The sequence below is a fragment of the Crocodylus porosus genome, unplaced genomic scaffold (assembly GCF_001723895.1).
Source record: "Crocodylus porosus isolate Cpor-Errol unplaced genomic scaffold, CroPor_comp1, whole genome shotgun sequence".
Classification (NCBI taxonomy): Eukaryota; Metazoa; Chordata; order Crocodylia; family Crocodylidae; genus Crocodylus; species Crocodylus porosus.
This window is the reverse complement of record NW_017728949.1, coordinates 17,595,316-17,622,657: the sequence shown is the minus strand read 5'-3', so window position 1 is coordinate 17,622,657 and position 27,342 is coordinate 17,595,316.

Genomic DNA, 27,342 nt, shown 5'->3' with positions numbered 1-27,342 from the left:
AGGTCCCTTCCAGCCCTAATGTCTATGAAATCTATGAAATCTATGAAAAGATTGAATCATTTCAAGCTCAGGCTTTTTGAATATCTGTCCCTAGCTCAGGGGGTTAACACATGGGGTGAATTTGGCCTATTATCTTCACCATGTGCAGGTCAATTGAAATCAGTGAAGCAAGCATTCCAGGCATGCCATTTTATGTAGTAAAGATAGTCCATGTTGAGAGAAGTATGTTGTAAAAACCCAATACGTGATGGTACAGCTGGTGAAACTACACACAGACTCCTGTCTTCTGTACTATTCTGTACTGCTTCTCTCAGCTCCTGAAAATACCACAAATGAAAAGGGCCAGATCCTCAACTTGTGTACATGATCCATTCATTTTACTGATTTCTGCTTTGTACCTTGTATAATCCTTGACATCTGGGCAGAGTGAGTGAAATGAAGGTCTGAAGCATTAGCAATTTGGAAGCATAACTGACTGCGTAAAGCAAGATAGCAAATAATCCTGAAGTGACAATTTCCTTATCTATAAAAATAGACAAAGTTATTTACAAAACCAGATCCACTTAAGAGCAAGGAAATTAATAATGAGTGACTTGACATGCCTGAATGCTGCTCACATTATTCTTATCAAATACAAAGGAATGTGTTGTTCAATGATATACATAATCTTTCAACATACAAAAATAACAAGTTACCTTTTCCATTAAATCACTTCTATCTCTGATTCAGTCATTTTCTGTCTCTTACTATGCATTTATATGTATCTAGCAAATTGGATAAGTAATTTTGACTAGTTTACCTAGGTATTTCAATAATAGTCATTAATAATAATTTTCTACGAGTACAATTTACTATAATTTGGTATATAGGTGTTTGCTGATAATAACCCCTTTTTTACCAACATCCTTTCAAATAAAATATTTAGAAATCAAGTTAAAAAAATATACTGAAAATATACCTAATCATCCCCAAGGGAGAGTTAAGGTTGTGTTGCAACATCTATTTCTTTTATTTATTTAAAGTAATATGTGAAAAATCCTGCTCCAGCTGAAATAAATTGGAAAAATCTCACAGACTTCAATGAGGCCAGATTTCACCCATTGTTTTTGTTTATTATGTGGGTAATGAAAGATTTATAATAATGCTGTTAATTATGGTTTTCCTTGGTTTTTAAATGTTTAGGTTTTGTCAGTGGTGGGATGAGACAGGATATTGTTGTCACTTAGCAACCTTGGCTGGTTTTTAAAATACAGTTTTTTGCTTTGGGGATAAATGATCTTTCTTCCATCTGCTCTTTGTCTTTCCTCCAGCACATTTTTGTGCAAAACAACAGTTCCCTTTACATTTCAGCACTGCAGGATGGCACAGTGTCAGCCTTGCCAAGGGTATATTTCTCTAGGGATATATATCTGACAAGCAGAAACCTTTCCTCCTATTTTTGGAGGGTTAGGTTGGTGCAATGAAAGATCTTCAATAGTGCACACAGGGATGCTGCCAACAAAAGGGAAAGAAATACCAATACAGACACATGGTGTTAATTCCTAGCTCAATGGTACAGGAAGAAAAACAGATCAGAAAGCAAAAGATGTGAGCTATTCTGTTGGCAATTACCTTTGAAAAGGAAGATGAGGGGATGGGTTCTCTGTGACAGAACAGTAAATTTACTAAGAACAGTAGCTGTAATTCTATGTGTGTGTGTGTGTGTGTCTGCACATACATGTGAGTGTGTATGCTTATGTATGATATATATGTATTGTCATTGACATACCACACGTGGAGCCAAACCCATACTACCTAGTACTACTGAACATTTGGTGTGAGCATAAGGGTACAGGTGGCACAATCTGATCTGAAATAGCTGAAGACCAAGGGCCAGAATCTGATGTGCTAAGCCCACTTTACACCTGGTAAGCAGTACACAGGGGCCTTACGCAGAAGACAGCCAAAAGGGAAACTTCCCTGTGGAAGAATCTTTTTATTGGCAAAGAACCTGCTGTCACTTCCTTTATTAGCCACTACCCTTAGTGGAAAGGAAAAGAAGGGCACATACAGGGTAGGGTATGAATGGCATGGAAAACAGAGGGGCATACAAGAACAGGGCTTCATTCTGACTGATTCAGCCCTGGTATATAGAGATGTACATAGGTGGCCCTAACTTGAGGTGGGCATGGCCTGCCATGAATCAGAAATAGCTGTAATTTCATGGATAATATTGACGTTGGTAATTAAGTAAAGTTTCCATATGAGAAATGCACAAATCCAGATAAGAGATTCTCTAGATCAGTGGTCTCCAAACTTTTTTGATCGCGCACCCCATCAGTAAAAAAATTTTGAGCATGCATCCCCAATATATGTATTAACTAGGCACACGTAAACTACAATAGAAGTTCTAATATTTTCTTTCTGTACCCCAATGGATCGTCTTGCGCACCCCCTGGGGTGCGCGCACCCCACTTTGGAGACCGCTGCTCTAGATAATGTGAGTTGCTACTGGTATGGCATTTATAACCATAGTTCCCGTCATTTCTATTCATGGGGATATGGTAATCCTTGAACTCAGCCTTCCACAGACAATAGAGGAATCTGGAAATCTCCCCCTCCCTGCCACCCATGGTATTAAAAGACCACAGCTGGCTATATGTATCAAATAGATTTGAGCTGTTGTTAGGGCAAAGACTGAATAAATCAAGGGAAGAAAAATGCCCAGGACGGTGGGAGGAATACAGTAACTCCTTGAGGGATACTTATGTAACATGCCGCAAAGAGCCTTGCCTCGCTTTGACAAGCACTGGCCAGAAGTTGAGGAGACAGACATTCCACACCATCAGAAACATTTATCCTTAGATGCTTTTCCCTTTGATCCTCTCATCTCTTTCCTCACAGGCCTGCAGTAGCTTCCATGTCCTGTCCTGTGCCTCTAAAATCAGCCTCTTTGAGGCTGATCCTCCCTGCTGCATAACTACAAACAACTTGTTTGTAAGACCTAAATGCCAGGTAGTAAAACCCCACAGAAAAGCAGGACACAGAGGGGAGCACAAAAAAGGCCAAGAGATGTTTGGAGGGTGGCTTAGCATGTCAGATGTTGCAAAGGGGCCCTGCTGAAGAACAACAGCTTTGCACATGTGTTTACAGTAGCATCAAGGATGAATTACATCACATCTGCCACTTAACCAAGTTCAGCCAGCTGGAGGATGGAGTGTGGTGCTACATTTTTCTAACCACACCCTTTTACTTCAAAAAACAATTATGAGAGGCTAAAAGTTAACAGAAAAGATAAGAAGTAAGCCCAAATTTGGATTCAGATTCAGCCTTGTCTACTTCCAGTTTGTGTATGTGTATATAAACCTCTCCCCTACTTTGGTTAGTCTATAAGGTGCAAATCTACTCTTCCTTCTGTATCCAAAATGACACTGTTACAACTTGAAATGGGATTTACAAAGCTATTTACTTAAAGCAGTAATTCTCAACCATTTTGGACTCAAGTCCCCCCTCCATAACTTCTCTGAATTTAGCAGCACCTTCTGTGGATACAGGCAGAAGGACCCCTCCTTTTCTCCATGCAAGGAAGAGATGCTCCCCCTGTCCTCCCCACCTGCCATCCCCCATGTTAGCCTTGATACATAAAATCCTGGGGTGCTCTGGGTGAGAATCATTGTGCTGGGCACTCCAATTTTTGCAGGGTTCAGCTGAGATACTTGAAAGGGACCTGATTTGCCATGAGTGCTAAGCCATGGCTTTCTAAGATCAGGACACCTGTCTGAAAGAGGGGATGGTCCTACCTAAATCACTGGTGACAATGTGCAGATTCCCCTGCCTCCCTGCCCTACAGGCACTTCCATTCTCCCTCTTTCTCTCTCCCGCCACCCAGCAAATCCTAGCCCGAAGTTTTCTAAAAGTAGATAACGCAAAATAGCAAACAGGGGAAAGGATGGGGCAGGAGGTTTTCTGGAGCTGCCCTCTGCCCTAAGTGCTCTTCTCCCTTAGAACCCTTGCTCCCTTCATGGACTTTGATTAAGGAAAGGGGAGGGCTGCCTTACAGCAGGGCCCAGCTGCTGGGACTCTTTGCTACTCTCCCGCTAAGGGCTGCTCCTCCCTGTGTTTGACATGACCCAGAGCAGCACCATTTGGAGCTAAACCATTGCATCAGTGCAGTTCCTGTCCCCTGTACCCCTGAGAAACAGCCTCCCCAGATCATCAGCAGATTCTGGCTTCCCCTGCAAGGACCTGCCTCTCCTCCTCCAGCTGCCACTGCTCTTTTGCATGTCCTGCTCTTGAGAGCCAGTCAGCCCAGCTGCAGGAGTGAACTTGTGCCACTGCTCTATAGAACTGGTGCACTCTGCTCTGCCCTGACAAAGCAAGCAGCTTTGGAGGCAGCAGGTCTGGGGAGCTGTAGGGAACTGCACTGCCCAGTCCAACCAACACCGATTGCTGCACAGGGGCACATGGGCTCTGCTGGGCACAACCTTCCCAGTTTAGACCACCCACACTCCTCTGAAAACAGAGGCGCATAAGACAGCTTCTCCTGTGGTGTGCATTTGGGTTTCTGGGAGATACTATGTGGGGTCAAAACAGACACAGGAGACAGGCAGAAACGAGCACATATACCACAGCCCTTTCCCATTATGCCATGGCACCCCTGAAGGATTCTGCATCACCCTGGTTGAGAATCACTAACTTGTAACTTGCATACATGGGGAGATAACTTCCCATACCCATCATACATTATACCTTTCCTATTTTGTACACATCCCAGACCTGAGTCGTCAATCCACTGCAACTTGCCGATGTAGACACACCCTTAAACCAGTACAGAACACTCAGTCTAAATTTGATTTGTATGGATTTATCTTAGTTGATTAGGAACCTCCCTTTTCTTTAAACTGAAGCAATGTTGAATAGAGACAAGGGCTTCAATTTGTGCTAAGCCAGAGGTTAGAAGAAAGAAGCTCAAGTCCATCTCTAAAAGAGACGTCAAGGAACACTTGCAAAATTCCTTTTAATACAATTAAATTAAAATCTTACGTATGAGTAACTCATAGCAAAGATTAATTTACCTTTGAATGTGTCATTTCCCCTGTGTTTCCCTTTTGGCATTCTTCTAATATGACAGCAATTAAAACCTTTGAAAAATGAATGGAAACCATTTGGAACAAGACTGTATCAGATTTTCTCTCATTAACAGTGCACACCATTTTTTCAACTATTAATTGACAGCTGCCTTCCATATGTGGCATCAGAATAAGTCCAAGATATTATGCCCTTCCATAAATAATTTAACTAGGGTTGCCTTGTCAGATGAACAAAGAAAAGCAATGAGAGGCAGTACCAAACTATTGGACAAGCCTCAGCTGATATAAAATTAACATTAATTTCAGTGCAGCTTTGTAAGGTCAAGCCAGTTGAGAATCTGTCCTCTGTGCCAGTGGTTTTTTAAACGGTGTTCCACAGAATCCTGGATTTTTGTGATAGGCCATCAGCCCTTCCACAAAGAGATTGGGAATAATGGTAGAGCAGGTGGGGAGGCAGTGTCCTACCATTTCTGGGACGTGTGGCCTGACTCCAGATTAGGTCACACAGCCTGCAGAGCCAGGAGCAGGGGTTCCACAGCAGAAGTGGTGTGAAAGGGTTTTGTGAATATGAAGTTTGTAAACCACTGCTGTATGTGCAGGGACACTCAAAGCAATTGCAGCACTTCTTGTGGGAAATAATCTTTTTCAATTAGGAACAGACTGTGCAGAATGTGTGTATCATAAGTGAGGATTTCTATACAGTGATATCTAGCAATCTACACTTTCTGGTGCTGAGCATAAAAACACTAACAAACCATCTACAACGCAGCTATGTTGAGTGGATCAAACTAGTTTCAGGTTTATATTATAGTTGTCTTCCTTAATATCATTTCAGTGAATTTTAGTTTTGTCACCACGTTGAGCCATTAAAGCAAGTTTCATCTCATCTGTTAGGGCTGCTTCTGCTTACTGGAATTTCCCATATATTGGAGAAGCTTTGACTTTAGCCTTAAAAAGACTGATCATAGCTAAAACCAAAGAGGAAAATAAACTAAGGATGAACAGAGAACACTGCAGATTGGTGACTGAGGCCATGAAGGTACTTTATCATAACGACTGTATTGGGCCACAGTAGAAAAGAGTCTGGGAATGGGGATTTATTTGTATCTTCTACACAAAAGTGAAAAAAAGATCCATTTTATTTGGATCCTTAATATCAGCATAAGTTACATAAAGAATGGGTTTCTGATTACGAAAAAGGAGGGCAGGGGGAAAGGGGGAATGTGCAACGAGAAAGAAACGGGGCAGAGAATCACTGGAAAAAAAATTGTAATTTACACAGACACAGGCCTCAATTCAGGGTAGCCACTGAGCATCTTATAAGTGATGCCCCAATGCTTTTCTGAATTAGGGTTACTTACATCCTGAAGGACCCAATGAATCATCTAAACAATATGCACACAGCACTTCTGAGATGCAGACTCCTCTGGGATGGGAAACTCCAAACTGGGGAACACAGTCCTGGAAGTAACACATCACTTTGTGAGAGAAGATACATCTTACTTTGAGGAAAACCATTGAGCCCCGGAGGCAGAACAATGACAGTAATGGAAGGAAAGGAAATAAGACTGAGGAATCCATGGTTTGACACTCCCTTTAACCACCAGCACCTGTGGAGTTTGCCAGAGAGTCTGCCATTCTAGGATCAGGCTTCTTAGCCATCAAAAGACTCATTTACAACCCTTTACCTGACCCATGGGAGTGATCATCCTTGACTGTGAGGGATTGCCACTGACACCGATGGAGACAAGAAATGGAGGACTATCATAAATACAGTAAAGAGTCAGCTGTGAGATGGTGCTTAAACTATAAGCCTGTAGTCTGAAGCTGTCTGCCACTCACTGTTGTTGAACAGGAAGAAGAAACAGTATTAACCAGGTCTCAATTGCATGTTGGTTACCTACTATTTCACTATAATAATACCTTCTTGTTTAAAATGAATATAAGTTTTGGCTAGAGGGCAATGAAATCTTTACTGCATGACATGAGGGCAACTTTACTGAATATGCTTTGTGTGAGCTGGTGTCGTTGTAGGCTCAGCTGAGTGAGAAGTGTCTTTTTTTACACAAGCCGTGCTGAATAGCAACAAAGTTTTGTACCTAACACCGATGAAACTGACAACACTATGGATAAACTAAGTACCTGAATAGTGACCACTGCCTTGGCTTCCATCACAGAAATTTTATGTGGCTGGTCATTTCATGTTCTCTATTCTAAATGCAATGTTGGGCAGTGGTAAAGACTTATCTGGAAGGCCCTCAGACAGAAAGGTTGCTGCCTCTTTCAGGAGACCACAGTCCAATTTAATGCTATTTTGGACACCCTACAAGGTGTGTTTCATCAATTTATCTTTCCTGTAAAATGAAATGAGTTGGAGACAAATTATCTGGTTTGGTATTAGACAGTTGGTTTTTTGATCTCCAGAAAATTAGACATAGGTGTGTCTATTGAGATGCCAGATGTGGTACCACATTTCCCCATTTTCCTGAAAATCAATAGGATTTTGCCAGCTGTCGTTTGGAACACTCCTTGGTAATTTGGGATGGATCACAGTTATTGTTCTGCATCCCACAGAGAAATGCCATGACACTGCACAAAGAGGAACTCACATGACCTACGCTAATTATTAATACAATACAGTTAAATCCTGTGAAAATGGTGGGTGGAATCCTGTGTTGTATTCAAAACTATTGCATAGTTACTGTATTTACACTCGGCCAGCCCATCACAGTCTACAGCTAGTAATTTTTCAGTGACTACTCATTTTGAGTAAACAAAGTCTTTAAGGAGGATATGATTCTTCAGAAGAGTACTTAGCAATCACCTCTGGGGGTTTGTATAGCTGAGCAGAATTCAGGTTCCTTTAGATTTGGTTACCCAAAGATAAAGATACCCCAGGTCTCTAACCAGATTGGGTAATGTAGATCCGTTTTCAGATACTGATTCCATTTTTTACCAGATACCTCAATTTGGCTTTAGTTGATGTTGAGTTGTATGAAAATTTCTGAATGGGTCGAAAAGGTCAAACAGGACCACAATGTGGAATTTTTAAAATAATTTACTGAGCCAATGCTGTGTGTAGATTTCATATAATTTTTAATAGGATTTTTTATTGTTGTTTCACATTGTAAATACATCGTTGTATGACATATTTAATGGCATCACTTCACAGAGATGAGGTTTTACTGTCACAAAATAATTATAGTAATTTCATTGTTTGATATAAAGGTATTTTAAAAAAAAGGAACAGAGAAAAGGAAGAAATCTGGAATGCATAGACATTATTGAGTCAGTGTCTTAGTGTTATGCTATTGCACCACGCTGTGCCAATTCGATAAAGATTTAGAGCTTGATCCTCTAACAGTGTAAGCAATCCCGCTGAACATTATGGGCCTGATCCAAAGCCTATTGAAATCAAAGAGACTCACACATTTAATCAGACTCTATGAGATCATTAGTTTCTAAAAGAGATTACTTATATGAATAGGGTTATAGAAGCTGGTATTGGACTATACTTCCTTCCCTGTGCAGCATCTTCTCAGACATATTAAATTGTTATGTAGCTGTCATCTGAAGTGACTATCAGTTTACAACTATTTCTTGGCCATGATTGAACATTGTGATAGCAGTGCTCCAAAAACAAAACAAAAGAACACCAAAACATCTTACATTAGAAACAGACTACTGCAGCTGTTTAATTGATTGGTACCTGGACTACGTGTAAAATATGGACCAAAGTAACTGAATTGCAGAGATTATAGGAAATATTCTCTTTAAATACTTTTGATGGATAATGTAGTTTCTCTAAAACGGTTCACAGGGCACTTTTGATTTTGTTGATTTTTTTTTCGGTTTCTAGTTGTCTGTTTCATTCTGGGTCCATTTACCATGATGGAAACACTGAAGCCTGTTTGCCTGAACTGTTAGTTTTGAGTCAGTTCAATATTCACAAGAAACTACCTATTCTTCATGTGACTTGTATTTATTAGATCAGCTATCCCTATGGCACACTGCAGTCTCCCATCTGTCCGAATCATATTGGGTATTATAGGTGTCATGTAGCATGCCCCAAGATACTGATCTCTGGTGAAAATCTAATGTATTTTTATGGCAACCTCAGTAGAAAGGGCTTGATGCTGCAAACCTTTGCTCAGTGAGATGCTACAGTTGCAAAATTGTCATGATGTTATGACCTAGGCTTAACCCTCCATACTGAATAAAAGTTCATACAAGTTCCTAAGTGCTAACTCCTTTACTCACAAGGGCACAGGAGGATAAAGCAACATGTTGTGTAAAAAGACCAGGCATGTCTACAGAGACAGGGACACAAACATGATTTTCAGTGCATAAATGATGCAGCTAGCCCATGTTTCCCTTCCTTGGCCTGTAGCTGTAGCCTGGCTCACATCTTATTAAGAAATGAGAGCAAGACTTTGCTGTCTGCTCATTTGGTTTGGAAGTCATTCAATCACTATTTCCATGACTCACTACCATTTACTGGTTTCAATTAAGTTTCATGTCATACTGCCACCCGGGCCATAATTCTCAAGGACACTGCTAAAAAACATTACTAATTGCTCTGAATTTTATTATAAATCTTATCATACTTGGCTTTTCTCTTTTTTAAAACCCAAGGTCCTGGAGTCTTGTGACTGTATGATAATCTCATCTTCCATTTTTTTGGACTCTACCTTTTTGGCTGACAGTTTTTGGCTCTACTTTTGCAGAGAATGTGTTGAATATGCAAACCTTAAAAGACTCCTACACAAGGAAATAAAACTGCCAAATTTAGTGTGTGTTTGTTGTCTGACTCATGAGTCTCAACTAATGCTACATAAAGGTGGGGAGAGAAGAGGCAAGGGAAAGGGAAAGTCACAATGCATAAACTTACTACATACAATCTGTTAGAACATCTTATACCATTTAATTACGCTCATAGTCAACTGACAGACCTGCAGGCAGACAGACAGTCTAGGCCTGAGGAGCACTTCACAGGAATCTTATGCCAATGTAATGAGGACCAAAAGTGTGTTGTTGTCCTTCATGGGTGAAGACAACAGCATCCAGCTGGGGGGGAGAGGGGAAAAGAAGAGAGAAAAGAAATAGGAAGGAAACAGGTAGGGAGAAAAGAGAAAAGAAGAAAAAAAGGAAAAAGGAGAAAAGATAAAGAGGAAAGAAAAAGGAGGGGAGTGGAGGCTAGGTTACCTGGGCATGTAGGTGACTTATAAGCCTGATCTTTGCCTTGAACAATCTCCTGCAGCAGGGGCAGGAAAGTGATGAAGACTGGGTACAAGAGGTTTTCTTTATTGCTTCTGCCATGCATTGCTGTTTGAAGGCCAGTGCTCCATTCTAGATTAATGACCTCCAGGATGGACAGTCACAAGCGATTTGCTCCCATGACTCCGGGTCGATGCTGAAACTCTTTAGGGACAACTTTAGGGTGTTTTCGTACCGCTTCTTTGGAGTACACTCTCGCGGCGCACCATTTGACAGTTCACCGTAAAAGATTTTCTTCAGCAGGCAAGTGTCAGGCATTCTTGAAAAGTAGCTGGCCCATCTTAGGTGTGAATACTGGGGAGAGCTGATCTTCCAAGCATGTCAGTGTCTGAAATTTTGTCCTGCCACTTGATCTTTAGTATCTTTCACAGGCAGCACAGGTGGAAGTGGTTTAGTTTTTTGACATATATATAGTAGACAGTCCAGGTTTCACAGGTGTAGAGGAGGGTTGGGAAAATGATAGCTTTGTATACCTTTAATTTCTGACATTTGGGTGCCTCTGTAGCCCCAAACCACCTTACGAAGTCTGTTGAAGGCCACATTAACTTTTGCTAGTCTTGTATTGACTTTGTCACTGATGTGGACAGCACAGGAGAGCGTGCTGCCTAGATAAACAAACTTGTTGACCATTGACAGTTGTTGGCCTTTAACTGAGATGTGTGGTTCCTGGGGCATTGTGCCAGGCACAGGTTGAAACGTTTCTTTGTTCTTTTTCAGGACCATAAGTACACAGGTAAGGAACACCGTTTAAAGAAGGAAATCCACGCTATCACAGGAATAAGAGCCAAAGGCTCCTACAATTTAGAGACAAGGTTTTTATTCAATATCCAATACAATGCTATGGTAGCACTTCCTATACCAGGGAAATGATACTAGTATGTGTGAATTTAGAAAACAAGGTAGTTATAAGGGTTTACCTTACCATGCACATGCTGTCTTTTGCTAGCAGATGAGTGCCTTTCTGTTGTACTTTATGTTACTTTGAAAGTTTTAAATTAAATTGAAAAAACATTTTGTATACCAGAATAAGAAGCTAATCTCCCATGGGGTTTTACTACTTTTTAATGTAATTTTAACTACAATTGCATCATTTTACCAAAGTACCTGGGAAAATTTTCCTATGTAGACAAGCTCTAAGACATTCTTTCTAGTCATCACTGTAGTTCACTTTCCAATGAAAACATGCACATACTTTGCAATCCTGTCTTATCATAACATACTGTGTATAACTGAGCTTCTGAGCTGTTTATAAACAACATTAATCTGCTTCTTAATTTCTGTAAACCCATCTGCCTCTGGAGTGAAGGTCAGATGGGGTGGCTGAGCCAGCAGTCTATAGATTTAAAGTCAGAGGATTTGAAGGCAGAGTATGCTCAATAGAACAACCTTCTCCATAATTCACTTCTACTAAGCCAAGAGAACCCAGTTCTATTTCTTCTGTAGGGTACAAGATAGCTTGCCACATCTTTTCCTCCTAAATAAAGTTAAATTGGTTATAGTACCTCCAGGAGGCCCCAAACAGGTAGATGCCAATTGCATGGAGATGGGGATAAAAAATGGCTTTAACACTTTGTGTAACCCAGGAAGCTGTTCTGAGCCATGCTCGTGCAGAATTGGCAATGGCATTGTAAGCTATAGATGAGCTCCCACTCATCCCACTGTGGCAGGGTGCTTCTCCAGAGGTGTCCACAAAGCCCCTGGAGTCCCTGCAGCCCTCACTCTCTGGGCAATCACTCTTCTAGTTGCCCATGCCTTGATGTTTGTTATCTTAATGAGGGAGGCTACCTCAGGTCTTCCAGAATTGTTCTTCCAAGTGACCACCAGGTGTATGGGGTTTCTGCCTTGTGAACTAATTGCATGGTTCTGTTCCTTCCCTATACCTTGCCCCATGCCTCACAGATGGCATCCTCACTGATGTTTTCTTTCACTTAATCTCCCTTCTGGGGCTCTTGGACCCTTGCTGGTCCCACACTCCCAGTCTCTTGCTAGGCTCTGCATCCCTCCCAGGGTCCCTAGGAACCTCCTTCTCCCTTTAGTTTCTCTCCAAACCTCCAGACTGCTTCAGGTATCATCTCCCTGCTGGCTTTCTGGAGCTGCAGCCATCCTGCTGAGGTGCTATTTTCTCAGCAAGTTTGCAGATGTTACTGCCAGCTTTTCTCAGGGCCTGGACTTATACCTGCTGGCTCATATAAGTTAGGCCTGGCCTGCACCTGCCAGCAGCTTTGCCCAGATACAAGAGGTATGAATTGAGCAGGACACTATTTCCAAAACTAATTTATTACCGTGCTTACCTTCTTGCAGAGTGGCTGGGGAGTGGTGGCAGGGGAGTAGGCAGGCAGGCATGAGCCTGCACTCATCTCCTCACGTTTATCTCCTCATACCTCATGGAACCCTTGAAAAAATCTCATAGCACCCGAGGGTGCCCTGGCACCCTGGCTGAGAATTACTGTTCTGGCATTATATGAATGCTGCTCCAAAGAACTTATGAACTACTACATCAATGATATGGTGGATATAATTATACTAAAAAAAATGAAAAAAAATTATGCATCCAAATTACAGCACTTTGGAAAGACAATGCATACAACAACAGTTGAGGCGCTATGCCTCATTATTAGAGCAAGAGAAAGGCTAGAACTACACCTTTTGCTACCAGCAGCCATGCTATTAAGAGAGTTTAAGTACATTAATGATTTTTACAAACCAACATTTAGGGTGGTGGGTTTCACAAAGCTTTGCTTTTTTGGTGCCCTCCATGAGTGTAGTTCAATCTGGCTAAGCAAGTTCATCAAATAGTAACAACATGATTAACAGGAACATTAAATCTTTCCACACTGTCACAAGAGAAACAGTGGTGTCATGTTGTTCTTTATAAAAGAGAACCTATGCCCACTCTGTTCTTTTTGGTGCAAGTTATGTATACATACAAGTTACATGCAAAGCAGTACAAAATCAGTCTCAGAACAAGTATCCTCCTTGCAGTGCCTTGTGCGAAAAAAATTCCAGCTTGATCTTGAATAAGCAGTTTTTAAAGAGGGGCCGGATAGCTGTCTGGCAGATTGATGCGGCTTTCATTGCCACCTAACTCCTGATCAATACACATTAGAACCATAAAGCTTCTTAACTGTCAGACCATTACAACACTCCATAAAATAGGTCACTTAAAAAAGCCATGTTATGTTACATTCATTTTAATGTGATAGACTAGCGTACAGCCAAGAGAACAAAGCCTTTCCGCTTCTGGTATTCCTAAGGAACTGTTTTGTCCCAAGAATTGGGTGGGGGATGACTGCACTGATGTCTTAGGATCCACATTTATCTTCACATTCGATAAACGTATTCAGCTATTAAACTGTTGGAAAAATTTCAGTCACAGTACACCCAGAATCAGACATGCATCTTGGGCCATCTCACCTGTTCTTTTCTTTGTCTTCTAAGAGATTTCCTAGTTCCCACTTGAAGTACTTACACTCTAACCTTCTGAGTAGAGTGCAACAATCTACCCTTTAAAACCAATAATAAAATACAAATCTCAAGAGAAGTGTTTCTGTCCTAAATGTCAAGTCCTGCTCTCCCCAAGAGAGTGTAAGCTCAAAATCCCAGATGGTTAAGATATTGTTAAAAGTATCAGATTAAAGCACTGAAATTTTGAGTCAAAACAGGTGCTAACCCCAAATTCCTAGTAGGATCCAACACTTCTTTTTTTGCATCAACAGGTCTAGAGATACTTGACTTAAAAGAGAGTGAGATTGGGCCATTTTATGTTTCCAAAACATCTTGGTTATTATTTTTCTGTCTTGTGAGGTCTGCATATTTCTAGATCCACAATAACTAAGACATTGGGAGAAGGAATGTTAAATGATGACTTAGGATAATTTTTCATAATTCTCAATGGTACATAGTTTTCAGTAAAATATGTGACATATGCAGAATATGTGATAATGGGACGTGGTGTAAAGGTTTTATTGGCACTTGCTTAGAATGAGTCATATAACTGAATGCTGACAGTTTGAAAATGTGTACTGTAATCTTGGCTTGAGTTCTCTCAGGCCATCTATTAATTTGTTGCTTGTCATATCAGTATGTTCATATGTTTAGTTTAGGACCAAGTTTCATGGGCACAACCAGATGCATGTCCAACTTAACTTTCTATACTTTCCACTTGAGTCGCATATCAAACTGTTGGGATAAGGATGAGGGTCAAAGATATATGTAACACAGCTCAGTTTATGAGCTACAATGCAGTCACATTCATCACGTGATCTGGAAAGTTTGTGTTGAATCCACAAATAAGAACATTCTCCAACACCTGGTTCTGTACAGCAACTTCTGCCAGATGTACAGATGTCTCTGATGCATTACCCATCTGCTCAGATATTCAACTAAACTGCCAACAAGACCACATTTCTTGGGCACTCACACATGCCAGTGGCATGATGCCAGGCCTAATTTTATTATGTATTAAAGAATGACTAAACGTGACAAATACGTGCTTGCAGTCAGAATCCCTCTCAAAGCTTCCCCCAGAGACCAGGAACTGTATTCAGGGTTTTTAAATCGAAAACCTGCTAAAATGGGTATGCAGTAGCAATACCTTTCCCACATTTTATAAGTTTCCTTCAGGAAAAACAGAATTTCCCAATTCAAAAGAATGTCCACTGGGAATTTTCTGATTAAACGTGCATGGGAAAGATCCTGGTTTTCTAATAATTGATTCATAGATGTAGGGTCGGAAGGGATCTAAGTAGATCTTCGAGTCCGACCCTCTGCCCTGGGCAGCAGAGAATACCAAGCTCATATAACCCCAGCCAGGTGACTATTAAGTCTCCTCTTAAAGACCGCCCCCAAGGAAGGACCCAACACCACTTTGCTTGGAAATTGGTTCCAGATCCTAGCCACCCTGACTGTGAAGTAGTGCTTTCTAATGTCCAGCCTGAACCTACTCTCAAACAACTTATGGCCGTTATTCCTTGTTACTCTGGGAGGTGCTTGGGGGAATAGGGTCTCTCCCATTCCCCGCTGGTCCCCCTGGTAAGTTTATAGATGGCCACCAGGTCACCTCTCACAAGAGCCATGCTCTTGTGGAGGCTGAACAGGTTCAGGTCCCGTAGCCTCTCCTCATAGGGTCTGCCTTGCTCTCCCTGAATCATGAAAGTGGCCCTCCTCAGGAATCTCTCAATGCTGGCCACATCCCTCTTAAAGTGCAGTGCCCAGAACTGGATTCAGTACTCCAACTGTGGCTTGAACAGTGTCGCATAGAGAGGGAGGATCACTTCCTTGGCCCTGCTTGTGATGCATCTATGGATGCATGACAACGTGCAGTTAGCCTTACTGACTGCGTCCTCACATTGGCAGCCCATGTCCATTTTGGAATTGCTAATGACTCCAAGATCTCTTTCTGCCACTCTGCTTTCAAGAAAGGAGTTCCCCAGCCTATAGGTATGCTGCTGGTTCTTACTGCCCAAGTGCAGTACCCTGCACTTGTCAGTATTGAGTCCCATCCTATTCTCATCTGCCCAGCCCTGTAACTTGTCCAGGTCCAGCTGTATCCTGTCCTTCCCTTCTGGCATGCCCACCTCGCCCCAAATCTTAGTGTAAATGACACCCCACTTTTCACCTCACTTGTCCAAGTCACTAATAAAGAAATTAAACAGTGTGGGTTCAAGGACCAAGCCCTGGAGGACTCCACTGCCCACATCCCTCCAGGTTGAATATGACCCATCAACCACCACTCTCTAGGTGTGGCTCCTCAGCCAATTTGTGATTCATCTGACTGTGTAGGCATCAGTGCCACAGTTGCCTAGCTTTTTAGTGAGAATGAGGTGGGAGACAGTGTTGAAGGTCTTCCTGAAGTCCAGAAAGACTACATCTACTGTGACACCTGCATCCAATCATTTTGTGACCTGATGGCAAAAGGCAATCAGGTTGGTCTGACAGGACCTGACCCTAATGAACCCATGCTGGTTGCCCCTGAGTATCATCCCCCCAGCCAGTCCTTCCCAGATGTGCTCCTGGATAATCTTCTCAAAGAGCTTCCCCAGGATTGGAGTAAGACTAACAGACCTTTAGTTGCCTGGGTCCTCCCTCCTCCCTCTTTTGAAAATGGGGACCACATTGGCCTTCTTCCAGTCATCTGCAGGTGGCTGTGGTCAGCTTTCTTAAAGGCTGACATTTTAATGGAAGGTAGTGTGGTCCAGTGGAAGACACACTGCCTTGGGATTCAGGACGTTTAAGGTTGTTAAGGTGGTTTCTACTCTCTATTTGCACCTCATCTGTAACTGGGGATAGAAAAGTGTCATGTAATAGCTATATACAGTATTACTGTAACAGGACACCTGAGGTAGTGCCTGTTACTAAAGAGTAAAAGACTCACCCACACCCAAGCCATGACAGAAAAAGCAGGACAATACATGAAGCCAGAAGCCCAGGTGCTTCCAATGAATCCCCACCCGGGCCCCAGCAGGGAAACACTGGGGGTCAGGCTGGGCAGATTAGCTCCCAGGGGAGAAGCCAGGGGATAAAGGGGGGAAGGCGGCTGAAAGGAAGGCCCTGGAGAGTGAACTGGCAGCATGATAGGGATGATGCACACCAGCAGAGCAGACCCCTGTGAAGACTGATGTCTGGAGCTCCACTGCAACACAGGAATCACAGGTACTTGCCAGGGGCCAGGTGGCAGTGGAGATGTCTACACCAGAGAGGGATGCGGCAACTAAGGTGAGGGAAGACCCAGTGTGGGGCCCCATCTGCAGAGACAGAAGCCAGGAGGAGTCAGTTTGCAAGGCAGCAGGAGTGAAGTTGTTCCCTCTCCACTGCAAAGCTGGCCTGGAAAGGCTTAGGGCTGAAAGGGGGTTAAGGGACCCTGGGGGTGTCCTCACCAAGAGGGACAGGTGGGCGCTGGGATCTGAAAAACAAGGGCCAGCCAGCAACGCCACTGTAGGTCAGAGGGCCACGTATCAGAGACACTAGAGGTGCTGTGAAGATAGCAGCCTGAAGGGGAGAGCCACTGGAGGAGTGCCAGTCAATTGCAGGTGGCTGTGGTCAGATACTTAAAGGAACTGCTGGGGAAGGACAATACTGGGACCAAACTGTCATGGAGTGGGAACCTACGAGCGGCCGTGTACTCGCTAGCGCCCCCCTGCTGTGTCAATTAGGCAATCCAGCACCCTTGACTCACCCGCCACGTCTTTGATCTTAGGTTCAGTATGGGAGGCTGCCTACTTGCACCTATGACACTGCGCTGGTATTACCTCCGTTCCAAATGAGATGCTCTCACCCCAGCCTTATGGGCAGTCCGTGCCTCCTACCTCCACTGTAGGATGCCCCAAGCCTCACAGCTCTTCCTGGACGTTGTCTGGTCCTTAACCTTCTGCGCCCTACCTGGCGCCCCCTGGGCTGGCCCACCCCCAACGCCCCTTCTCTGGTGTCCCTGGGCTTAATCCACAACCAGCGCCCCCTCTCTGGGGCCCCCCGGGCTTGGCCCGCAACCAGCGCCCCTTCTCTGGGGCCCCCCGGGCTTGGCCCCCCTACCTGGATTAGCTCTTTACATCAAGTGGGCTCAGGAGGCCCGAGCCCTACCTGGCCCCTTCTAAGTCCTGTCAATGGTGATCGTCCGATTAGGCTCAGGCAGCCGGAGCCTTACCTGGCCCCTTCTGAGTCCTGTCAATGATGATCCTCACATTAAGTGTGTCCCATTAGGCTCAGACGGCTGGAGCCTAACCTGGCCCCTCCGGTTCCTTGGGCTCCCCTGTTGCTGCGGAAGCCCTCTGGAACACTCCTTGGCCCACACCTGTCTCGGGTGCCTGTCAATGATACATGCCACCCACCTTGGGGTGGCTTGTTATAGTACGTGGCCCACCTGGGGCCTGTCGCCCCCTCTCTGGGGCCCAAACCGCGCTTCCCCACGCTCGTACCATGCCTCCTGCGTGTCCTCACCCCCTCTGTGGCCTGCACTGAGCTCCCCGCACTTCCTCGCCACCTCTGGAGTCTATGCCGTGCTTCCCGCGCTTCCTCGCCCCCTGTAGGGTCTAAGCGCCCTTTCGCGGCCACGCTGAGCACCACTGTGGCACTCGGCACGCTGTGCCCCTGTGGCACTGCTCGCTGTGCCCCCCACTGGGCACCGGGAACCCCCAAGCTACTGGGGAGTCCCCGTGAGGCCTCCTCTCACCCCTACAGCCTCACCTGGTCCTCCAGTGTAACCATAAGTAAACCGAAGAGTCAGCCAGCCAGCTACAACATAACATAAGCACCAGGCTTATAATATAAACCCCACACAATGCTGACTCTCACCCATACGTCTGTCCGGGCTCTCTCTCTCTCCCCTCGCATCATTGCAGCCAGTCAAATCACCACCATTGACTCTGCTGCTCAGCTCTCCCGCAGACCTGCAGCTCCTGTGGCTGCCAGAGGGGAACTGCTACTCTGGCTCTGGCCTGGGCTGTTTATAAAGGCCTGGCCCTGCCCCCTTCTGGTCACCTGACCTGTCTGGTTGCTGCAGCAACCAGCACCTGAGCTGCCCCTAGTGATTGGCAGCTCCTTAACCCCATATTAGTCACAGGACATCTCCTTGATCCTGTGACACAAACCTGGGGAAAGGAAGAGGGACAGTCCCAAAGTGGGCCCAGAATATTGCAGGTGTGATGAAGACAGGGTGTAGGGGTTGGAGGAGCCCTGCGAAGAGACCCTTAGTCACAACACAGACACGTAGCAGAAAGTTTACCTCTCAACTAGTTTATCTTCTTTTTATTTACTTTCCATCAAGGTGAGTCAGGCGAGTAAAGGAACATGTCTACTAACCAGAGAGTGACCACGACACCAGGGGTTGTTGCACGACACCTGACCATTACTAATTCAGGACATCTAGTTTGCATTTAAAACAGTCTAAGGGACTATGTTACAGATCATCCATTAAAATGAAAATGTAATGAGTGACTTAGAAAATTTCAACTTCTGATTAAAACAGAAAAATTATTCATGACCACACTTCATTTTATTTTTGGAGAAGCAAAGAAACATTTAAAGGATTCTGAGACCCTCCTGATATAGGCTGGTACAGTTCAGGTGTTGCTGGTTGGCCAAATAGGGTTGGATTTTTTAACAGAAATATTTACTTTTGGGGTTTTTTTCACGCTTTAAACTTAGTTAGGATTGGTTGCATGAGTCAAATAACATTCACTCTGGTTCCCTGTTCGGATACATTTTGGGGATGGTGATAATAGCGATAATGTACCCATTTAAAAATGGGATTGTACATAAGGTAAAGCCTATGTTGCTGTTGGTTTTTCAGACAACTAAACCACATTTTTCCCTTCTTTTTACACCTTAAATGACACTGGATACTAATAGATCACTCAGTCACCTGTGCCAGTGGAATTGTCCACAGGGTCAGCAGATACATATGTACCTCAAGAATTAGTATACCACTTCTGTGATAAATAAGTCGTAAGAAAATTTGTACAAATAGCTTTCATTGTAACGGAGGTTATAGTCAGATGAACATTTTTTTGTGGAAAGATCATTTATCATTTATTTTGTTCATTTTGATCATTTCTTTTGCTCTCCATAACCCCTTCTCTCCCCAAAAAGAACTGTTGAGAGGGGAAAACAATTTTTTAAGTGTTACCAACTTTACCTAGTTTCAAAGCAATAAAAATAAGAAAAAATGATACAGCTTTCATATTTTCAAGTTTTAAAAAACGAAAAACAATTTTCCAATAATAAAAACATCCAAAGGGGATTTTGTTTCCCCCTATGAATATTTCCGTCTGGGAAACAACTTGTATTTTTGGCCAGACGTAATGATGATGTCCCTCTGCATATGGTTAACACATTTTTGGGAGAAACACCATGCAACATTTTGCTAAGTACAATTTCTAGTTTCTTGCTTCTCAATCAGCACTTGCTAAAGATTAAAATACTAGAACTCCCTGAATAATTCTAGTATTCAATACTTAAAAGCTTTATTGAGAAAATGTAAAAATGAGACAATACAGGACTCCATGCATAAGTACATAGTTGTTGCATATAAGCGCAATGTAAACCGTGCAGCTAGTCATGCAGCCTATGTTAGCTATGAGTATTTCCAGGCAACGTTATGGAAAGAGAGACAGGATCCCATGCATGGTAACAACATCCGTACATAGTTGTAAGGTTTTAAGGCATTCTTAAAGATGATTTTAACACAATGACTTTAGCATGTGGTACACAACTGCTGAGGTGAGGAATATTCAATAGGGTTAGCAGTCTTATGCAGGATCTATACTATAAAAGGCAGGAAGTCTTTTTCAGTCTGTCTCCCAACCCTTGCTTCTGGCAGGTGGTCTCAGCTGACTTACTTCATATGGGCAATGGCTAGTAATATACTCAACACATCTGACCCCATCAGATGGTCACAGGGCATCAATGCTGGGGGTCTCATCAGCTTGGGCTAGTGCCAGGGAACTCTACTGTGACATATTGGGATCCCGGGGTGGCTGTGAACCCATTGGTGGCTCCTCGACTGCACCCACTCTGCTCCTAGGGTGCCTTCCTGTCTTTCTGCCATGCCTTGATGGCAGAATAATAAATAGGGAAGCTGTTCATAGGCCTTTGTTTGACCCTGGTTCCACTGAACCCCTGGTAGGGTTCCTCGGCACTCCACTAGTCCTCGCTAGTCCTGAGGCACTAGGCTGGGTCCCGCTAGTCTTCAGGCCCCTCACTGGGCCTCAATCCATAACTGTGCCACACAGGGCACCTCAAGCCTTAAGGGCTAATTACATTGCTCCAAATCCTTCCCTACACCATGCCTCATGAATGTTACAATAATGCTGTTCCCTGTCAGGGCCTCAGCCTCATCCACTTTAATCTTGCTAGGCCTTCTAGCATAGGCCCACTGTGTCAGACCTAGCTCTGAGGCCCTAGCTCTCATTTGTCCCTTTGGTCCCTATCTGCTGGGCCCCAGGCCCCTGTGTGGCTGTGCCCATCTGGTGCCAGGCTTCTGGTCCTTGTCTGCTCTATAGACTTGTACTCTACCCCTCTCTGGGCTCAACCATAGTTAAGGCATGGAGCCTGCCCCTGGCAAGGCTCAAGGAAATTGTGTGCCTCTCAAACACTACTGGGGTCTCTGTAACTTCCCTTTACAGTCCCAAACCAAACCACAGGACTAAACAGTAACATAAGCCATAAGCCCCTGAGCAGAAACACATACACCAGAAGCAACCCTCTGTTCTTGTAAGATAGCAAACTTTCCTTATCTTCTAGCAGGCATACCTTCCAGCCCGGGACTATACCTTAGCCTATACCCTCAGCGCCCTTGGCTCTCGGCCCCTCTGGTCCTGGTGCAGCCCTTCCCTGGCACTACAGGTAAGCCCCTCAAGCCCTCCATGGGCCAAGATAAAACAAAAGCCACTTGCCTGTGAACCACTCTTTCTCTGCCCAGGGAACTTGCCTCTATTCCCAGGCCTTCAGAGTTGTTTAGCTTAATCTATGTCTCTTTAGGAGTCCTGCAACCAGGACTCCTCATTTCATAGTTGCTAGGGGAGAAACTACCTGACCCATGTAGGCTCTGGGCTTATATAGCTCAAGCCTAAGCTGTCTTCCTGTCTTACTGTTAGGCGAGCCCTCATTATCTCTCCCCAACACCTGTAAGCAGCTTGTCCTCTTAAAGAAGAGGCACATCCCAGTGCCCTGCAACATCTTTTATACACTGCTGTAACACCAGAGAGATTTTAATTTCTCAAGTCCTGTCCAATGCAAGGTCTTAGTTCTCTTTCAGTTATGGACCTATTGTCTGCACCTACAAAACACACCCAAGCATCCATCCCCACAATGCAGACTGTCTGCTTCAGACCGTTTACGCTTTCCCTTCCCAGTCAGCCAGACTTCCCCTGGTTAGTTGTTCCTTGGTAACCTCACTTTCTACAGCGCTTACCTCCCTCCCCAACCCAGCCAGCCACAAACATTTCCCTTTTCATCTACTCTTTACACACAGAAATACTTATGGCTCCCCTCAACGTTTGCTGGGGCTCTTGCAAGACATGATTTTTCTGACTGCACTGCATTCTTTTCCTCTCCCAGAAAGAGCTTCTCTTTTTTTTCAGTCAAACAGATGTTCCCATTTCAATAGGAACAGTTTCACCAGCAAAGAATAAGGAATGGCTTCCAAATTCAGCAGGGTTCATAAAAGGCCTGGATGTATAATAATGATTTAGTCAATGTTTCAGCAATACATAATCCATTCAAAAGCTGTATATGAGCAAGTTAAAGTTAGTGATATATTTTGGTTTATAATAAGAAGTCAGCACCCACGATAACTGCATAAGGCACCTTAAAATCTACATGAAATATACAACCAAAGAAGTTTTAACTGGATCCAGAGTTATGTCAGATAAAACAATATGACCCAGGAGCCATCTGGTGTTAGAAATGAGGGAAAGTACAGGTTGTGTAGCACAGCAGCTCATCATGAGCATTTTAGAAAGAGCACTGTGGCCTTCCAAACAGAAAGGCAAAAATGGGAAGGAGTTAATGTCACAGCTTTCTCATGAAATATGCACTATTTCCTGCTTTTACTCAGGCAGGTATATCCCAAGAGCACCATTTTTTATAAAGATGTTCACATTTTTACTACTGGAGCTGGACAGAGTGGTTCAAATGAGAACCATAATAGAGAAAACAGTTGTAATGATAGAAGTTATAATTTAGAGACACTCCTTAATTAAGGAGACTGAGAAAATTAGAATTGGGAGATGGTCCCTGAGAGAGTAGCTAGCTACTTAGAGAGAGGCAAAGGGTCTACAGAAGCTTGCCTACTGCTCCACAATAACACTTGTTTAATTCTTCTCATTCATACCTTACTGTTTTCAAAGAACCTGATGATTACTACCACAATAAAAGGGATGTCATGAAATGGTTGAAGTATATTGGACTAGGAAATGGTTGAAGTATATTGGACTAGAGGATTAAGTGAAGCCTGGGGTTGATTCATTATACAAACAGGGTTTGCAATTTTGCTTCATTGTGATCCACATCAGAATGTTGGCATTTTCTGCATTTTGAACCACTGAGCAGGGGAGGTCATCTTGGTAGAAAACCCATATGTTCTGATGGAAGTTGTCCTAGGTAGACTATCTGAAGGGTGCATCATCAGGTATTGTCTTAGGTAGTGGTTCTCAGTGAGTGGGTCACAGGAATAGATGCAGGGGGAGGATGTTTGAGGGCAACTCTCCTATTCCCCAGCACCACGTTTCTTTACACATGCCAGCTCTAACACAGGGAGCAATATAAGAAAGAGCTGAGAACCGCTTGTTTAGTGGACATGGCAATGGACCAGAATCCAGACACCTGCTCTACCCCGACCTACTATACAGCCTCAAGCAATATGCCACTTTGCCTCTATTCCCCTGGCACCCTTCGTCTCATTTTGTTATTTAGACTGTAAGCTCCTCAGCAGGGGTTTCATGTGTACAAGTTCCAAGCACAATGTCTCTCAGCTTTGTTTTGGAAATTGTAGGTAATAGCATAGTACAAATCACAAGGACCCTGAAAAAAACCCCTGGATTTGGTCTTTCAGGAAATTGATTTATAAAACTGGATTTGTCCCAGTTGCACTGTACATCTGGGTTCTGGAGAAAATATTAGAGAAGAGAGAAAAAGTCCATTTTGACCTTACTGAAACAAGGCATTATAGATTTATAAAAGATGGAAACATTTCCTTATAAAATAAATACAGTACAACGTTAAACTTTTTTCTTCTTTTTTGTGAACTTTTGTATGCATAAATTTTGCTAGAATAATCAGTTTCCTGCAGAACTGTTTGCCCTATGTAGATATGAGTTTGAAACTTTGACCATTCCCAACAAGTAAAAATTATCACAAAGAAGTTTTTAAATCTCTCTTTCAATAAATAGAAGAAATAACTTTATAGTGTTGCTATGAATGATGTCTCAGTTCTGCTGGTAAAAATCAAAGTAATAATGAATCTGATGAGTAAACAGAAGCTTGGTGAAACTGCCCAAAATGTACGAGTCTTAGTATTCCTTACGGTCTGTATTGTGCTGTTCCTCCCACAGTGATCATGACTGACAGGCTGCACTTTATCTTGGTCTGGTCCCTGAGGTATATAGATAGGTCATAACCTGTACCACACTGATGATGTGCAGATACAGCAAGAGCTTCTCATGCAGTCATAGTAATCTCACCCACCAGCTACAGATGTTTGCTTAAGACCCATCCATCTCTGCCAGAGAACTGGCTGGAGAATGTTCTTGTCTCCTCTGAAGGATGGATGTTCCCAAAAGGGTAATGCCTTTCTAGGATCTGACTCAGATATCAGCTGAGCTGGGAGAAAAACTTAGGCATTTGTAGAGGGTGAGTAGGCTGGTGACTGAGCCCTGGTATATACTGTACATTTGCACTGGCATCGGCATTTCATTTAGTTAAACATGTCTGCAGATAGTTTATAGTTACCTACATTATAGTGTTAGCCAGATTCTAGTTCCCCTGTGTGGAGCACTATCTTACTCTACAAGTCTTGAAGTCACTGGAGCTAGTCTACGTATGGAGTGTGAATAGGGATATCAGAATATGTAAATAAGCTACCCCCCTTGTAGTGGTCCCCATCAGAGAAGGCCCCAAACAACATGTATCTTCACTGTCCCAGGTACTATACATATACATTGCAAGATACAGTATATGCTCTAATGTACTGGTGCTCACTACACCCCATGGGCTAGATGTGTGGTGTGAAGCCTGTCCATGAGCTAGGTCTTGGCTCCGCACTACCCCCTCCCAGCCCACAAACATCAGCATTGGGTCCCGGGGCGGGAGGGGGAGGGGCTGTCACTGCTCCCTCCCTCCCCATTTGCCCTGGGATTGGGTCCTGGGGGTCTAGCACCACCTCCTCCTGCCTTCTGTGCGCTGGGATTGTGCCTTTGGGCCTGGTGCCTTCAACTCCCAGCCTTGCGTGCTGGGATCAGGTGCCAGATCCAGCTTGCAGGACCTGAGGCTCCCCATAGGTCTGGAGATTTGGCAGCAGGGGAGCAGTGCCACTGCTTTCTTGCTGCCATATTTCGGGACCTGTGGGGAAGCCCTGCCGGCTGGATGACACAGAGCTGCCAGCCAGAGGTTGAGCACCCCTGCTGTAATGGACAACAGAAACAACAGGTGGAAGAAAATGGACATAATGCACAATACAAATAGTTTCTCTGCTCCTCATTTTCCTAAGGCCCAGATTCATAAAGATATTAATGTTTCTAAGTCCTATTTCTTTGGTAAACAAAGTCTAAGTGGCTCCCTGCTTAATCTTAGATAAATCTGTAGCAGAAATGGGGACTGAGGCTGTAAGCAGGTCACCCCAGCTGTGGGCTTCTCTAAGTGAGATTTGCTCTCTGAAGAGCTCATCAGCCAGTCAACACCAATAAACAGTCTCCAGACAAACAAAACAGGGAAACAAAAACCTGAGAGTCCTGTCCCAGACACTGGGAGGGGTCCCCTGTGGCTTTTGCATAGCAGACTGATACCTCCATGTTGCTAACGGTTCAGCTAACCACCTGTCTGGCTCACAATCGTTCCTTCAGTTTGCTGCCCTGCTGCTGCTCTTTGGGGTTTTTAAGCTCCCTTCTCATCAGGCTCTCCACAGCTCCAGCTATTCAACAGGACCTGCTGCCTCCCTGTTAGAGGGGAAGTGCAGCCTAGTGGATACACATCAGCCAGAGACTTGATTTCTGTTTTGCCAAATGACCTTCAGGAAGTCATTTCAATTTCCCTGTGCCTCATTTTCTCCATGTGTAAAATGGGGAGGATGCTGCTGACCTTTTTGTGAAGCACTTGGGGTCTCCCAGTGGAAAGTGCCATATAACAGCTGGGCATTATTAGCCCAGTTCTCCCAGCCTCTTGAACCACAGGACAGCCCTGCCTGCCTGATGTTCATTGGTGCACCTGGGTTTTCAAGCTGCTCATTAACTGTACAACACCATCACAATTCTTGTTGTGGCTTTTAGGGTAAATTTAGCACTTGTCAGCAGCAGATTAACAGCCTTGCAGAAGGAAAACAGCATGAACGTAAAGAGACCAAGTTTTCCTCCACTGCCTATATTGGGCCACCACTCGTAACAAGAGGCTGGTCTCTGAACTCATTCAGCTTGTAGCCAATTTGCTGATATGACAAGATAGGGGCTTATAGTTTCACTGCTTCCCAGGACCACACAGTGATGGAAAAAGAAGCTTGTCGAGACAGCTGGTAAAGTAAACCAGCTTTCACTGCAAGTTCCCTACAGAGGTACAATCATTCCACAAGTAGGATTTGACCAAATTGGTACAGTGTTTACTGTTCAGGGTAAAAATAAACCTCTATTCATACAAAACCAGACTAATCTGGCTCTTACTGCCTCTACCTGGATATGACTGATAAACTCCTGTCTAACTGAATGCATCTGCAAGTATATGTTGCCTATTTTTTCCATACAAATGTCTTCTCCATCTCTTCTTTATAAATTGTACACCCTGTGGATCTGGGCTTGTCTCCATTCCAGGGGTACTCAACCTCCAGCCCATGGGCTAGATCCAGCCTACAGAGCCATGTCATTCAGCCTGCTGGGCTTCTCATGCATCCAAAAATTTGGCAGCAGGGTGGCGACGGCAGTGTTAATTACCGCTGCAGTGCTGCCAAGTTTTGAGAGCTTTGGGGAATGTGGTGGGCAGACAGCATGACCCTGTGTGTTAGACAGTAGGGCTGTGCAAAGCTTTGGGCAGTGATTCAATTCAGAGCAGATTCAGCCTGATTTGGTAGCTGAATCTCCAAATCCAAAACAAATCAGGGGACCAATAAAAAGGTCCAGATCAATTCAAAGCTCTCCAAATTGATTTGGAAAAGATTTGGAGAGCTTCGATGATTTGGGCAGTCCCTGCCCGCTGCAGCGGGGAGCTGGAGCCAGACTCAGAGATGGTGAGTAGGGGGCAGGGGAGAGGAGACTGAAGGAGGGGGGAGAGGACCATGGGGGGAACCCTGCCAGGCCCCATCCCC